The sequence below is a fragment of the Lissotriton helveticus genome, chromosome 8 (assembly GCF_964261635.1).
Source record: "Lissotriton helveticus chromosome 8, aLisHel1.1, whole genome shotgun sequence".
Lineage (NCBI taxonomy): Eukaryota > Metazoa > Chordata > Amphibia > Caudata > Salamandridae > Lissotriton > Lissotriton helveticus.
Genome location: NC_136069.1, coordinates 138195824 through 138211742, shown reverse-complemented (window position 1 = coordinate 138211742; position 15919 = coordinate 138195824). Strand labels below are relative to the sequence as shown.

Below are 15919 nucleotides of genomic sequence, written 5' to 3'. Positions count from 1 at the left end.
GTGCGGTGCAGTCCCCTAGAGTCTGTGTGTGCACAACCCTGGACTTGAACTCCTCGTTCACCATGGCACTTACCACAATGGCGCATGCGGAAACGTAGGCGTGTTTAGAACCATGCGCAACCTGCGCCGAACCATCAGTGTATATGATACAAGGGAAATCCTCCAAAGGCCGCATAGCCAAAGGCGCAGGATGAACGAATTCATACTGCAAAAACTCCTGCGACCGCAAGGAGGCATCAAAAATAAACGTGACATCCGGAGATGTCAATGATCAGCTCCCTGTTCCTGGGCGTTAATCAAGCAGAATTAGTTCGCCTACAGCGGGTGCAAAATGCGGCTGCCAGGATGTTGGTTGGCCTTCCAAAGTTTGTGTCTGCACGCCGCACTATCCAGGACCTTCAATGGTTGCCCGTTGGGCAAAGAATTAAATTTAAAACTCTCTGCCTAACTTTAAAAATTCTGAAGCTAGCCTCTCCCCCTATTTTGTCACAACTAATATGCCATTATGTGCCTTCCAGAGTCCTTCGATCGTCAGGGACAAACCTTGCTGTACTGCCACGTTTTAGAAAAGCAAGGATGGGCGGACGCTCTTTCTCTGTGATGGCGGCAGCTCTCTGGAACTCCCTGCCTGTCTCCCTTCGCGCCATTCCTGATCTGCTTCCATTCAGAAAGGCCTTGAAGACTTTCTTATTTTCAACTGTTTAGTCCTTCTGTCTGGTTTTATTAATTTCCGTGTTGTGTTTTCTTACCATTCCTAAGCGCCGGGACGCCTCTTGGCTGCGGCATCCGTGCGCTTTACAAAATAAAATAACATAACATAGCATAACATAACAAAGCCTTAGAATTTGGTACACTGGCCTTCGTAACTGCTTCCAAAGCAGGACACGGGGTAACAACCAACATGCGCTTTCCCTGTGACAGAGAGGGTTCCTTAAGGATCGCCATCTGTGCAGCTGTTAAAACTTTCTCCACAGTGTAAAATCACATTTCAGCCGAAGTGTACAAGTGTGATTTGTAGGCAATAGGTACTGTGTCTCCTTCGTTAAAAGTAAGGTAAGTGAAACCCACCGCCCCAGGGACGATTCTTATCACCAGGTTGGTGTGGTTATCATGAGTCAGTAAGTATTTAGAAGCAAGCAGATCAGCCTGCAAAGATTGCAGTATAGCTGAGTGTTCTGGCAGCCAGCCCGATTTGGTAAAATTTGGTTGTATCAAAGCATACAAAGGCTTGATACGCTGGGCATATTCCGGAATTTAAGTCCTTCGGAAATTTTAAAATCCCAGCAAAGACTGTAATTTTTTCAGAGTTGTCTGAGCGCGCAGCTGTGTGCATTTCTCCAAGAAGTGAGGAGCTAATCCTCTACCTTCATTGTTGAGCTCATAGCCCAGGAACAACACTGTGTACTCTGCAATGTGCGACTTTGCAAAGTTGAATTTGTAACCGAAGTCCGCAAAGCTACAAATTATACGGTCAACTCGACACAGATGCTCCCAAAGTTCGTCGTCTGTGAGATAGATGTCATCCACATACGAGCAAGCTTCAGGGTCGTTTCTCTCCAAGAGAGAGACCATGTGGGCAGAAAATATGCCGGGACTATTCTAATAGCCCATTGGTAAACGTTTGAACTGTTTTTGGACGCCGCCGCATGTAAAACTGATCCATTGGGAACTTAGACCATCCAAATGGTGGGCATAACCACCGTTGGATATGTCAAGCGTGGTTTTAAACCGCTTACGGACAAGACTATCCACCAAGGCAGAGCCGTGAGTATTCTATACTGCACAGGTACGGCAATGCGAGTTCAAATGCCGGTAATCCAATACCTAACGATATGACCCGTCAGGCTTGGTCACAGTAAAAAGAGGGTTATTCATTGGTGACACACACGTTTCAATTACACCTTGATATTCCAAATGTACAAGGATTTCCGCAACTGAAGCCTTAGCTTCACGTCTGATGGGATATTGAGGTTGAGGCTGTGGCTGTGACCGCAAAGGAATTTCGTGGTGTGGGGAAAATGTATCCCAACCACAGTGTGTACGGTACAGAGCCGGCGCAAGGGCTCTAGCCCACTTATGCAAAATTCAGCGCATGCTCCTTCGAGACCTTCGAGACCGTGTGCGTGAAACTAGGGAGGATTACCTCCTCCCCTCTTGGAGCTGCGAGAACAAAAGGTGGGGACCAGTCAGCCTCCGCTAACAAAATGTCATAGGTAGTCGTAAGATTTTCCCAAAATACCCCTTTTATGGTACGTTGAATGTCACCTTCAATGAACAGGATTAATTCATAAAGTCTGTCAGGGGGAGAAACTTGAGTGTCAGCTGTTTCCACAACAACATAACGATCAGTCGCTGTCACCTACAGTAGTGGACGAAGCGCCTCTCGCACTATGGTGATCTCCGCCGAGCTGTCCAGCAAGGTCAGAGCCCATGTCTGATTCCGAAGCTGCGTTCTCACTATCGCTGATAAAGCGGCAACTTTCTTCTTTTGAAACTGGGGTCTTTTCGGTGTAGAATCGTCCTGCTTGCCTTTACCGTCTTTCGGGCGGGGCTGTTCGCGTCCCTGCTGGCCACCCCGACCCCTGCCGCCTCCTCCTCCACCGGTCGATGATGCCGATGAGCCCTGAAAAGAACGAGGAGAGCGTTGATCAGAAACCTGAAATCGATCAGGTGATTTTATCGTCGCGCGATCGCGCAAGTCATAAACACGTTCTGGGGGCGCAGGCAATGGAGACGCAGGACGAGACTCCTCTCTTTGTTGTTGTTGCTTCCCCTGTTTTTGTTTTTTCGGCCAATTCTGTTTTTTGGTCTTGGGCTCTTCGTCAGTTTCTGACTTCTGCCCTTGCGGTTGTTTTTTCTCGTTAGTAGAAAAAGGCTTGAGACCCCTACTATTGCGGCCCACGGTTTTATAAGCCACCAGAATAATTCGTGCTAACTGTCGGGGTTTCTCGACCTCGGGAATCGCCTGCAAAGCATTGGCTACCTGAAAGTTCACCGCATTCCCCTTGACATTAGCAAGTATGAGATCGTAAACTACATCAAAGGAGCCTCAAAGGCGCATACCCAATTCTACAGCTGCCTCTGGTCCGTGTTCATCCTGAACACGTTTAAGGACCGTTGGCAAAACAGTCATAGACGGTGTGCCGTAACACCTCACATAGACTGCCGTAAATGTTCTACCCCAGGTCTCACAGTCACCGATTTCAGGGGTCAAGTCTTTTGGCGTGCTAATTGTCAGAATCCTGTGTTTCTCACCAGGAGTTGTGTTAGGAAATACTGCTTCTATTTGGTCGGCATGCCAGAAAGGAAAATCATCCCTATCCTGGGGGCGCTTGCCCATCACAGCGTTGACCATGACGGGACTGAGCTTCATACCACCCTGTCCAGCAGGAAGCGCCGCAGCTCCTGGGGCCCCACCCGGGAGATTACTGGTTATGTATTGCACTAACGACCTAATCACGCTAATTGCGACTACATGAAGTCGTCTTAGCTAAACCACGGTACATGCGCCGTGTTGAGGATGAGGCGTAAATCCAGCCAAAACAGGCCAATTCGTGCCTGGATGAACAAAGGACCTAACCTTGGAGCTGTGAAAGGGTAGGGCGCCATCAAACCAAACGCGGTGCTGCCAAGCATCAATAGGAACTTCCTGTGCCCTATACGGAGTATATTCCAGTGGCACAGCAGTGGCAGTGTACGTGTGGAACACACCAGTATTTGCGTCCTCAGCTGGGAAGGTCACCCACGAATAAAACATTTTGTAAGGGTAAGCCACAACTGCACTCACCACCATTATCACGGCCATGCCATCCACGGAAACATTATAATGCTGCAAATGGTTGCGCACCGCAATGCGACTATGCTGCGGAATGTTCACCGCGGCCATAACGACACAGAAAGAAAGAGGTACAGAGTAAACCTTGTAGCACAACTGGGTAATAATTCAAGGAAACCGTTTTAGAAAGATTCAAGCTTGAAAAGACCTATTTAAAAAATAGGTAGGTTTGTCCGACACCACTGTTAACCGGAAACAATAGTGAATGGCTTAAGGATTGAATATTGCACTACTCAAGTGTCATGTAATAAGACCACCAACGGTTGGACGCCATGTCGCAGGGATTCCGTTCCTACAGAACTGTGCATAGAGAATTGGAACCTCAGTTAGGGTGTGCCAAAACATATTATAAGCAACAAAGTAAAAAGCATAGTTACTAGTCCATAGAATACAAAAGGTGAAAGCATGTTAAAATGCTAAAATGAATAGGGCTAAACAACACCTAATTCTCAGCCTCCCTAGCTAGTATATTATATTATATCTAAGAGGGTCTCTTTGGGTTTTAACAGGGTGGGCCCATACCTCAGATCTTAGTGGTAAGGGATCACATCATCTTCCACCAGCTCTCTGCATGCGAAGCACCATCAAGTGTGTGTGTGTATGCTCTGTGCAAAGCAATATAAAACGCGCCTAAAGTCTGAATTTGGGTGCAGCTACATATATGTTATGTCTAGGAAGGTGCGAAGATCAGACCTCACAACAACTGTGTCGAGATATCCTTGAAGGCTTCAGCACTCACTGTACAGACACAGCTCACTAAGCAATATGAGCTAAGCATATCAGAGTAACAACATATTGACACCTCAATCGGTGTGCGGCGATTCTATAGGACACCTGGAAGCACCTGTTCCGGTGCCGGCGAGGAGGGTAGGTGAATCAACCTTGTCCCCCATAGGATTGGATACATTCTTCCAGGTGTCCTATATTATCGCCACACACCGATTGAGGTGAAATTCCCTACAGTGGGAGGTTACTGAACCACACTACTGAAGATTTGTGACGTAGTACTTACATGTGGCAGTTAGCTAGCAGATCCGACCCAACGAGGAGCAGGTCCAGATGATGAAGCATGACACCTAGCTTGCTGGGTGTGTGAGGACCCTAGTTCCAAATCCCTCCAAATCCCTCTCCTTGATCAGGTTCCACCTCTACTATCATTCCCAATGATGGTGGTTGACTCTCTCACTTTTATTGACTAGGCAGCACAGTATGAGGAAAAGCATTCTACTAGTTATTAGGATCTGACAGGGCACTTATGCTGGACCTCGGAAAAAAGCCCAGCAGTCCCCCCTCTTGTTAAGCACCTCTTTTACTATACCAATCCCCCAAAACAAGTCTGACTAAACTCTTCCCTCTCCCCTCCACATACCGTTTTACTCATCCCATGCCTCCTCCTACTGCTATACCCTCCAAAAAAAGGAAAAAAAAGTCCAAATCCTTCATTCTTCTATCCCTCCACTATCCTTTTCAATCATAATAACAGACTAACATCTCCACTTTTCAAATTGCATATTTTACTATACTAATTCACCACTAATCCTTTATGAGTTACAGCCTAGTGTGGGGGGGTAGCAAGCACTATATAAATGCAAACCCTTTCTCACCACCTCGGTAGGGGTAGCAGGCGCTAAATAAATGCAATTACAATACAATACATTTCGAGCTATTGCAGCTTTTTTCTTTTTTTAAACAAAATTGACTTGTATTGAACTTTTCTAATGACTGCTTGAGACAAATACCTAACAGGTTTTTGTTGTATTTAATGTTGCACTAGAGGTTTTATTTTTATACCTACTGCTTGCAAACATGCTTGCTCTTTCATATCAAAGAGCTACTCACCAAGGTTTTAAGTGGTTTGTGAGAAAGGTCATAGTGTGACCATGTGATGTATGGATGAAGTACCCCCTACCATAATTGATAAGGATATTGCAAGTTACCTCTGAGTTGCATGACCTTATAAAAAAGCTTGGCCTTCGACCTTGTTTCTCTATTTGGTTATGGAACTCCTCTTTGACTTGCAATATCCTTGTAATGTACAGCGGGGGATAATTTATCCCAGATGAAAAAATATATATATATATATAGGTGGCAGTGGGACTAAGGAGAGAAAATGGGCACTATTGGAGGGTGGTAGTGAGGGAATCTGTGGAGAAGGATGCCAGCATGGCTTGAGGAAAAACTATCAAAGAATGTGCACTGGGTGCCACAAATGCTAACACAGGTCCTGGCAGGATGAGTGGTATGTATGTGTGAGTAAAGGGTGAGTACTGTGCCCGTGTGATTGCAAAGTGGATTTTGTGCCTATATGAGTACAAGGCTAGCTGTGTACCCCTATTAGTGCAGGATACTGTGGGTGTGTCTGAAAGTGCAGAGTGTGCAGTGTCCCTGTCTGAATGCAATGCGAGCAGAGTGCCTGTGTGGGGTGAGAGGTGTGCTCATGTGATTGCACTGTGAATTGTGTGACCATGTGATAGCAGAGCTAGGGGTGTTCCTAAATGTGTGCAGGATGTGCACTGTACCTTTATGACTTCAGGCTGAGCACAATGCCTTTGTGTGCAGCAGGAAGGATGCGTTTGTGTGTCTTTGTGTGAGGGTTGTGCCTGTGAAAAGTGCAGGGCTGAGTGGTGGACCTGTGTAAGCAATGTGCCTCTCAGATTAAAGGGTGAATGGTGTACCTGTGTGAGCGTGGGAGAAGGAAGTGTTTGTATGAGGGCAACTGAAAAGGGATGGCGATGGATGGATGGGTACTGCAGATGATCCCAGGATTCTACTTAGAAGTCTATGGAAAGCCATTCCATAGGCTCAGGTATCTGCCCCTCTCCTACTCAGTGCAAGATGCTCTCCTCATCTCTTAGGAGGTAGCAGATCTTCTCAGAAAGCCGCTATTGCTCAGACTACCATTCATCCCAGTGGCTTCCTCAGCCATCGTTCCTTGGTAGAGAATAGAAACAGAGGCCAGCGCCTGATTACCTGTATAAATATTGGTCCTGCACTCCTGTATAAATACGCAAACTACACCTCTGTGCAAATGCGTAAGCTTTTCCCGGTTAAAATCCTCCCATGGCCCGTGCCAACTAGCACTCCATAAATGAATGTGAATATGTTTATGTTTACTTGAATTGTGATTTTATTATACACATATTGCAGAAGCATAATGTCATTGTTGGTTCATTAATGGCCTTTGGATTTTATCAATGATTGTTTCGTTCATTGCCTCGAGATTTAGCAACAGACAAAGAATCCAAAGCAATGGCAAGGTTAGGAACTTGCGCTGTCTCCAGCGCTCTGTTGGAAATGGAAGCAGAACAGAGTGCGTGCTGAACTGAACACATACTGCTTTCAGCCCTTGAAAAGAAACCCGACCCGATTCAATACCGGGCTCAGGAGACGGCTGCGCATTACGTCGCGCACGACGTGGCAGCCATTTTGGGTGTGGCAAGAGTATATAATGCCACACCCACCTTCTGGAAGCTGCTTAACCGTCCAGATTCGTTTAAGGACAGCTGACTGCTTACCTGTTTCCCGATGGGGATTCTTCTTGACTCTTCTTGATTCATGAAATCTTCAGGAAAACAGTGCAGCTCTTCACAGAACATCTAAGGAAGGAAAAGGCAAAACAAGGCAAAACAAAAGCTAAGTGAAACATTTCTTATTTTCTGGCGCCCATCGCACGAAAGTATAGAACTGAAAAGTAATTGTTAACAACGTTAAGGACAATTTTTGGAACATTTTCTTTGCAACAAAGCTTGGAAGAATTTAAAGACGAACTTAAGGACTGTCATACTTAGAATTTTAATGTTCATTTGCAAATTGTTGTGTAAATATTTCTTCATTTTAGAACTACGTGATGGCATAAAGACATTGAGGGTCAGAGATGAGTAAGTGAAAGCGGTTGTGCACAAAAGATACTTGAGAATTCAAAGCCATAGGAATTAGTAACGTATTCAAATGTTTTCATGTTCCAGGGAAAGACACAATCTCTTCCACAACTGAAGGAGACGAGACAACCATCATCCTGACTGAACCACAAGACTGCTACTTTCATCACCATCACCAGACTACTAGACAACTATCCCTAACTCCAAAGAATTTAGCATTTCCTGGGGAAAAGGCTTAGTGGGAATTAGTTGGTAGTTTAACAACAACACACGGGCACATTTTCACACATATGTATTGTTGCCTCGCCGGTCGACAACAGGACTTTGCCAGCACCCAGTACCCAGCCCTCCTCCCTGAGTTCTATCGTGTAGCCTTAAGTGTATACAGAATCACAGGTTATTTGATTGGGTTCTTGGAAGTTGGCTCATAGCGTCTCTGCGAAACTACGGCAAGCACCTTACAGGCAAGAGTGTTTGGTGACCTGACAGAGTTACCAACCTCAAGGAGTTCCACAAACGGTTAGTCTACCATCACTTCAAGACGGAAGTTATACAACTTTTAAGGGACCTCTTGAGTCTTTATAACTGGTTGGGAGGACTGGACCCGAAGGATGCTTATCTGACGATTCCAGTCTTTCCCTCACATCACAAATTCCTACAGTACTTATGAGAAGGCCAATCATCAGCCCCCTAGTGCTTCAATAAGGTTCTACGTCCAGTCACGGAGAGCCTTCGGTCCCAAGGGATATGCCTTCTTGCAATACCCGCTGATAGCCTCCAGGTATATGGTCGAAACCGATTATCGGAACACCAGCAGACGGTGGTCACCCTCCTATAGAACTGCTTGGGGTTTGTAACAGACTCAAAAGAGATAATCCTCAGCATTCCTACTAAAAAGATCAGACAAATTTGTCAAGAGCTTCGCAAATCCCTCTCATGACAAACAACCTCTCCGAAACTACTCACATGGATTGTCGTCCTATTATCATCATCAATATAGGCTACATTTCTGAGGCCACTCAACTACAGGGCCCTACAATGCCTCAAGACATATCATCTGCACAAGGGACTGATGTACTCCGAACAAGTTCCATTGGTGGAGGAAGTAAAGGAAGAAATGAGATAGTGGCTCACGCACATGGAGTAGCAGTGGCTTGGGTGCCAGATGCAGGGATTTGTCCACAGGAGGAAAATGGTCCACACAACAACAATTCTTACGCATCAAGTGCCTGCAACTTCTGCTGGGTTCCTTTGCAGTCCGATGCTGGACCAACGAGAGGGCAAAACGCTGCGTCCCGCTGAAGAAGGACAATGTCTCAGCGGTGCAATATATCAATCAACTGGGGGTGGAGGGGGTTTATCTATGTTCTATGGGTTTGCACGCCCTCGCCGCCGTCCCCCGCATCCGAAGAGCGACTACAGGAGGAAGGTCCTTCTCCTACCTGGCCGCCAAGACCTGGAACTCCCTCCCGACCGACCTGTGCCTGACCCAAGACCACCTCTCCTTCAGGAAGAAGCTGAAGACCTGGCTGTTCGAGCAGTAGCGGCACCCCCCCCCCCCCCCAGCGCCTTGAGACCCTACGGGTATGTAGCGCGCTTTATAAGTGTCATTGATTGATTGATTGATTGATGGTTAGCCAGAATTTCAGAAATTTTTGCCTGAACAACAAGATCTCTGTGAGAGCAGAACACCAACACCTTGCTGGCAGCAACAACAAAGTGGCGGATTGGCACTCGAAATATCTGCAAGACATGAGTCGGTGGAAGATATACCCACAGGTATTTAAGGTAATAGAACACAGATGGAGTTCCTTCACGTTGGGTCTGTTCGCCTCATGTCTGGACCCACTTTGCCTCTGGATTCAAGATAGCCTGGCTGATGAGGGTTATGAACCCGAAACCGGTCCCAGGATACTTGTTTCCGTTCCAGGGAAGACATGGCTTGGCAGTTCAGGCTGGACTGTTCCCATGAGGCACTGGGTCAGACTGATTTGCATATGGCCATGTCTAAAATGGGGTGGTGAAGTGAGTTAAAGAATGATGATGGATTAAACCCAGATCAGTTGACTGGGGGTGAGTGTTTGATTTGCTCAAACGCTCCATCCATCATCCCCTTTCGTATCGCTTTGTTCGCCCTAAGTTGGCAGGGTATGCCCATACGTGGGTCCCTTGCTCACTTTGTCACTGGATTCAAGATAGCCTGGCTGATGAGGGTTATGAACCTAAAACCGGTCCGAGTGTTTGATTTGCTCAAATGCTCCGCCCAGCATCCCCTTTGGTATCGCTCTGGACCAACAAGCATTTAGAGTCTTCAGCTGGAGGCCAGACCCACTGGCGGCGGCACAGATGCTTTTCTCTAAGGCTGGAGCCGGGAAAAAGGATATGCTTTCACCCCCATTTGCCATGATAATGAGATTTTCAGAAGAGACATGCAGGCAGAAGGTGGAACTGGTGGTCGTCACATCGATGTGGAAGTTGCAAGTTTGTTTTCAAGTTCTGATGGAACTTTCGTGGGATTATCAAGTCCCCCTTCACTGTTTTGAGATCTTCTTCTGGATCGTCAAGGGAACACACACCATCTGGTTGTGAGCGGGCAACTGTATCTCATGGCATGGAGGATTATCAGGAACAATGGAAAGTCCCTGGACTTTGGCAGGAAGCTGAGCAACGTTTGTCAAAAGCATGGGCAGATACCACAGTTAAAAGATAAATGTTAGCTTGGACAAGATGGATGGCTTGGTGAATGCAGAGGGATATGGATCCCTTGAGGTCCGACGTTGACTCACTACAACATTTCTTATCCACCCTGGCTTCTGAAAGTATGGCATACAGGTCTGTGAATACCTTCCGATAGGCCACTTTGGCAGGACTTTTCCCAGAGGATGGGTCACCAATAAGGTAACACCCGATAGTCTGGAAGCAGACAAGGGGAATACAGCTATCCATTTCACAGAACCTAAATCTTCCTTCCTGTGGGATGCAAATAAGTTCCCTAAAAGGTTCCTCTCTTGGAAGAGTAACAAATACCTTTCCCGGAAAAAAGATTCAGGTAAGCTGGAAATGTTGCTGGTTCTGATCTCCGGCAGGAGAATCACGGCTAGACGGGCTCTGGGCATTAAAGGTAGTGTTTTTACCATGGATGGGGATTACTTTTCATATCTCCAAAATAACTAAATGTAATTCAAAACATACTTCTTATCCAGCCTTAAATGACAAAGCAAAGCTAAGTGTGGTGAGATGTATTAAGGCTTATAAAGACATGATAGAGGTCAATAGACACCCTGGCAAGATGAAGCTTCAGATCTCCATTCGTAAACCCTTCAAAGCGGTCTCATTGCCCACTATAGAGAGATGGGTCAGGTGGGCCCTGCAAGAGGCAGTGATTGATACCTCACAATTTGGGGACCACTTGGCTTGTGGAGCAAAGATCTCTTAGGCTTTTCTTCTGGGAGCCAGAATGGAAGATGACTTGTTCACGGATTCAACATTTACAAGGTTTTACTTTAAACCGGTGTTGGATATGGCATCTCTGGTGGGGAGCGAGCATAATCCTTGCCTCATGATCCTGACATAGAATGTAAAATTACCTACCTTTTGTAACAGAAAGTGTCAAATTTATTAAGGACACAGAGGCGAGGATTATCCCTCCCAGTGGTCAGGTAGACTGTCACCCTCCTGAATTTAAAGGACTGAACTACGAAGCTGAATGTTCTCATAAAAGGAGTAAGTAATGGAGTTGCTGGTGTTAATGCATGTCGTCCAATGGAAAATGATAGACGTGGTGTAGGATGAAATAGAATACTATAATAATATATGGTTCAATTGTTTTTTTCTTTTACCTGCTAGAAAAATTTAAAAACATGGATGTAAATATGCAAATGTCTTATCAATATGGGAACCGAGACAGCAAAACAGGAGTAACACACAAAGAGGTGATGGATTCTAGGACGCTAAAAAAGAGGGGGGTCAGGAAGAATGACTATTGTACTGTTCTGGTGGAGTGTAGATAGTTGTATGGTTTTTATATCACCTTCCCTATGGTTGAAGGAAAAGGTAGTTTGCTGACGGAGTTAGCAAAGAGAGGAGAGTTAAACATAATCCTCGCCTTCATGTCCTTAATAAAATTTAAACTTTCTGTTACTTTCTGTTACGAAAGCTAGTAAATTTTACATTTCGCCACAATAATTAGCTCTCTATACTTTTTCACGGAGCTGGTCAATATAATAACTAACTCTGGTGACTGATGTTCAACCTGTGTAATGTGCTACTGTCTAGCTGGGGTGTCAGGTGCTTTAAATACCAAGTATACGATTTATTATTGGCCTTTGTTCTTTTCTCTAGGGATCCTAGACTATCCCTAGTAGATCTTTTATTTATTTATTTATTTAAGGTTTTACATAGCACTAGCTAGACCTGGAGGTATCAGATCGCTTTACAGAATCGAAAACAAGGCAATAATCAGACACTGAGCATATTACGTGCCATAATCATAGGTATAAAAACACATTAACATGTATACAAGGGAAAATATAGTTAGGCGGAGCAGGAGGAATACCCCACAAAAATATATAAACAAAAAATTAGAACCATTTATCCATGAGGGTACTAAATTGAGGTCCGTTCGAACATTAGAGTCCATGGAGAGAAAGACATCAAGACAATAGATGCATACACCAAGAAAGGAAAAGAGCCAATTGATCAATGGAGTTTAAACTGAGCAAGTGAGCCTATTAGAACCGAGATTTAGTTTGTTCCTGAGATCCAGTATTTATTAAGGAGATGGTGTTTCAAGTCACTTTTGAAGCCTGGGAAAGTGGTGTTGCATTGTAGGTCCCACAGGAGGGAGTTCCAAATGCTGGGAGCATTACCTGAAATACAGCGTGCCTGGGTAGTTTTTCTTTTTAATTTGGGAGGAACGAGAAGAAGAGCGGTGGAGCTTCTCATAAGCCTGGTTCTTCCTGCTTTTGTGAGTTTGCTGTCTAAATAGTCAGGGGAATGAGAGCGAAGTGCTTTGTGGGTGATGCAGGCAGTCTTGTAGATTCATCTTCCTTCAATGGGAAGCCATTTTAGGGATTTTAGGGATTTGAGGGCAGGAGTGATGTGTTCATACCGTTTAATGTCTGTTATGAGCCAGGCTGCCATGTTTAGTACTGATCTGAGGGGGGCAAGGTGAGTTTTTTGGGTCCCAGTGAGGATGGCATTCCCGTAGTCAAGTTTGGAGAGCACCAGAGATTGGACAACCCCTTTGAAATCGTCCACTGGAATGAATAGTTTAATTTGTTGGAGGTGCTTTAGTGTGTGAAGCGCTAATTAGGCTGCATTTTTGATGTGATCCTTCATTGGCAGATTTTTGTCCACAGTGAAGCCTAAGGATTTAGCCGATTTGGATAGAGTGAGTGAACAATTTAGAGCCTTCAGGTCGCAGATCCAGCCTTGGACTGGAAGGTGGTTACTTTTGGGGGAGAACAGGATAACTTCTGTTTTGATGGGGTTTAATTTTAGATGGCTGGATTCAAACCAAGATTGTATCTTAATCAGTGTGACATTAAGATGTATGATGTCACTGGATGATTTTATTTTGTAGTAGAGTTGTGTGTCACCTGCATAGAGGTGGTATTTGATCCCTGCTTCCTTTAGGATGGTAGTAAGGGGTTCCATTAAGAGGTTGAAAAGGGAGGGGAGAGCATTGAGCCCTGGGGGACACCAAGAGTGACAGGTGTGAATTGCAAGAGGCAGGACTTCATTTTGATTTGTTGCGAACAGCGTTGTAGGTAAGATTTCAAACTATGCCATTGAAACCGGAGCAGATCTTCAGTGACTCCAGCAGGGATGTGTGATTTGCTGTATCAAAAGCCGCTGATAGGTCAAGTAGGCTAAGTAGGCACGTATCTCTATCCTCTAATAATCGATGGATGTCATCTGCAATATTGAGCATGGCGGTCTCTGTGCTGCAGCATTTCCTGAAACCAGATTAGAAGGTAGATTGTATTCACACATGTGCCTGTTGAGTCGTTGTAAGACACATTTTCCCATGGTTTTGGCTACAAACGGGAAGTTAGAGATAGGTCTGAGGTTGTTGAGATCATTAGCATCTGCTTTGGGGTTGAGCATGGGTATGATTTGACCTAGTTGGAGGGAATCCGGTACACACCCAGATGCAAGGGATAGTGAGGATTTTTGTCCAAAACCGGGCGATGATATGGTTTAGGTTCTGGACTATTTTTGCAGGGAGTTGATCTTTGGTGTGTGAAGTGGGCTTTAATTTCGCAATAATAGTAAAGATTTCTAGTTCCGTCATGGGTTAGAAGCTTGACCAATTGGCGTAGCTTCTCAATTGGGTGTTAAAAAGGTTGTTGTATGTTCCATTTGGGGTTATTTGATTATTGATACGTTCGGTGCGGTCGGACTGTCATGGAGGAAGGATTGTCAGTGAGGGTAGTTCACAGAGGAGGTAGTGTTGTGACTTGAGGGAAGGATTGCTCAATTTTAGCGATTTTGTCTGTGAAGAAGCTGGCAATTTCTTCACATCGTTCTTTAGAGGCTATTATTTAATGTGGGGAGGAAGACATGGCTTGCTGTTTGACAATATTAAAGATCTCCCTCGGCCTATTCTTAGTGCGGTCCAGTTGGATGCGGAAGAAAGAGACTTTTTCTCATCACTGTGTCTAACTGCAAATGCCTACAACTGACTTTTCACAGGCTAGGGAATTCAACAAATGAAAGAAACTATTCTACGAATGCAAGAAGCTATTCGGACTCTGAAATTTGAGGGGAACCAGTGTATCATTTGCATATATATATGAACATGAGGCCACATGGGCAAATAAGATGGGACAGTGGCTCAATATGACACTGCTTCGTACAATGCAGCACTTTATTATGAAAGTTTTTTGGAGATGGTAGTGAGTGACAATATGTGCTTATTTTATGTGTGGATTTTTTGATGTTTTTGGTGGCATATTGTATAATTATATGCTGTTGTGATTTTGTGCGGTATTATTGCATTATGTTAATATTGTGTTATAGAAGTTGCTCTGTTGTGGCAGTTGGGTAGTTCCCTGTTATGCTATTGTTGTAGAATGTTGGCTTTGTGGTATGATGCATTGTTCTATTCTTTGGAGCTCTGTAATTAATTTAGAGATGTCTACAAATGCTTCTTCATTTCCATCCAAAAGCAATGTTTCTTTTAACTTCCATTGACTATCTCCTCATCCAATTTAGCACTTAGTCTAAACTGTGTCAGAAACCTATTTCAAATTATCACTTGCTCACTTTATGTGGTGCCGCCTATGTTCTCTTGAGTCATTTCAGTGAGTGAGTTTTCCAAATTGACACCAGCCACATTCACCAAAATTAACGGAGTTGCCCATAAGACTAATGCCCTTTAAGAATCTCAAATACAGTTGCACATCGGTTACACCTGCACTGCCAAAATCTGATCAATGCTTTCTTAAAAGAGGCTCCAGAGGCTTATAAAAAAAGCTATGGTTTCACCTTCATTTAAAAAGCCTTATCTAGGCACTATAGATCAAGTAAATGTTGTTGACTACATGTGATATGCTGTCAAATCCCTGGGATGATACAGGTTTTAGTGTTTACTTCGCACCAAGGGCATGTAATAGCACCAGTCAAAAAGGTTTTGTGATCTGGTCACACATATTAACAGCATATGAGTGAGCCCCTTTCACTTAATGCGTCAGTGGGCAGTTAGGCAGTAATGGTGGATGCTTAAGCATTGTACAAGTCCTGAATGATCAACTGTTTGATTGTCCCAGTAAGTTTTAGGAACTAGACCTCAAATTACCAAATAATTTCCAGCTGGTTAATTCCTACACGAAATCCTGGTTAGTGTTCTCCATTAATGAAAAACACAAAACATAAATCATCAGTAAATAAACAAAACTATGACTTCTAAAAATACTTGAAGAGAAAATGAGAACGAATTATTGTAATCGGCAAAGAAAATGGAACATCTGAGATGCATATATTGGTGGTTGTCAGCTGACCATTGTTTGGAGGAGGTTCAGATTCCTGTTGCATTGTTTTGTTCGAGTTTTGAAGATATTATCTTTGCTTCTTTTAGAATGAAGAGGGCACCTTATATCGAACAAAAATCTCTGGTCGAGTAAAACTAAAAAACATATTTTGCAAGTAATAAAATGTTCTTAAATACCATAAGCTTAATTAAGAACATATCATGACAAAC

The 15919-nt window shown here is 44.4% G+C and overlaps 1 long non-coding RNA gene across 3 annotated transcripts in view; it reads right to left on the bottom strand.

Moving 5' to 3' along the window:
• Window positions 1-15919, bottom strand: part of LOC144772429 (uncharacterized) — a 1363881-nt gene that overhangs the window by 1280300 nt on the left and 67662 nt on the right. For all 3 annotated transcript variants that reach the window (XR_013599737.1, XR_013599738.1, XR_013599740.1), the window contains exon 2: window positions 7351-7431. This is a non-coding gene — a long non-coding RNA (uncharacterized LOC144772429). The remainder of the gene's footprint in view (window positions 1-7350; window positions 7432-15919) is intronic.